Source organism: Arachis ipaensis, chromosome B03 (assembly GCF_000816755.2).
Source record: "Arachis ipaensis cultivar K30076 chromosome B03, Araip1.1, whole genome shotgun sequence".
In the NCBI taxonomy this organism is placed as follows: Eukaryota; Viridiplantae; Streptophyta; class Magnoliopsida; order Fabales; family Fabaceae; genus Arachis; species Arachis ipaensis.
The window spans coordinates 3,978,259-3,980,045 of record NC_029787.2 but is presented as its reverse complement, the minus strand read 5'-3'; positions in this window follow the sequence as shown (position 1 = coordinate 3,980,045).

Here is a 1,787-nt window from a genome sequence, read left to right as displayed (position 1 = left end):
TGCACTAATAATAATAATAATAATAATAATAATAATAATAATAATAATAATATACTCTTCAAAATATTTTAGTTATTTTTTCTAATTTTTTACTAAAAAAATTCAATGTAATTAAATGTCTTAAAATCATTTAAAAATAAAAATACTCAACTTTTTTATTTAAGAAGATTAGGAAGATAGTTTAATAAAATAAAGTTAGAGAAAATTATTCATTTTAAAAGAAACAAATTTCCTTGTCTACGTGAATGACATGCTATATAACTTCTTTTGCGTGGTAATTAGAACTACTGTCCATCTTCATTAAAATTGAAATATTTGAAAGTGATTTCTTATACTACAAATTAACAAAATTATGAATGAATTATTCCTAAAGGGTAGTTAATTAAAGAATGAGTGAGATATGAGTCACATGGAATTTAACACTAAAATTAAATAAAATATTTTTAAAAACTAATAACGAATTAATTTGATGTACTTATACTGTAAAATAATTTTACATAATTATTCAATAAAATTAATGCATTTAAATAATTTTTTATGTTGTGAATTTAAAAACTAATTTTTTTTATAATGCGATAATATACGATTAAATTTACATAGTATGAAAATTAAATTCAACTAATAATCACTACATCATTAAATTCAACCAATTAATATTTGAAAGTGATCATATTCAAATTTTAAAAAGTTGAGGAGAAGGTTAAATTAAATAGTCAAAGGTGGTGGACCATTACACCCTCGTGAAGGGATCTCCTTTTTTTTCTTTTTTTTTTTTTTCAAATATGTCTTATTTTCTTTGTTTGTGCTGTTACTTTTTTCTTTATCATCATGTGCTGTGTACCTATCTACTTTGCTAGAAGAGAATATTGGTGTAATTCTTAAGATGCAACCAAAGAAACACCACAACCACAAATTTGATGCAACTTTCTTTCAGGGGATTCTGTATGGTTGCAAAGGTGGAAGATATGACCACAGAAAAAGCTAAGCTGAGCTACCTTGAGTGATGAACAGACAAATGAAACACAACCTTTTGATCTTGTACAAAGATATATCGAATAATAAAAATATTACGTGTACATTAAAAATCAGTTATTAAATTAGTAGATAAATATATACGTTATTTCATAAATTTTTAATATATATTTTATATTATATGTATAAATAATTAATTTAGTAATTATTTTTTGTGTACGTGTAACATGATTGATTTAATAATATTACTCTATAATTATGTCACATGAATTTTTAATTTAAATTATTTTATTTCTTATATATTTGTTCCTGTATATTCTGTTTCATATAACGAATCAGCAAAAATCAATTATTAGGATCATCTTTTCGGCGGACCAATACTAAAGAATAGAAAGATATACTTTAAAGATATAAAAAGGGAAAAAGTTAATTAAGGCAGGAGTTTAAGCAAGTCAGATTTATGTATTATCCATTAGGGTATCTTATGTGTCATTTCATTATTTAACTTCTTAAGAGAAATAATTCATTCATGATATAAAATAAATTTTTAGCTAATAAAGTAATTCACCGAGAAAACGTTCTTGTTAAGTGTTGCCGACATCACTCTTAATAGAAAAGTTCATTTATGTGTAAGCTTAAACATTTATGGGTATACTTTTCTCGCTTTAACTTAATTATTTAGAATAATATTATTTATTCACTATATACAATTATACATACATTAAATATGCAAAGTATTTTATGATGAGGTTTATATATATATATATATATGTGTGTGTGTGTGTGTGTGTGTGTGTGTGTGTGTGTGTACGCAC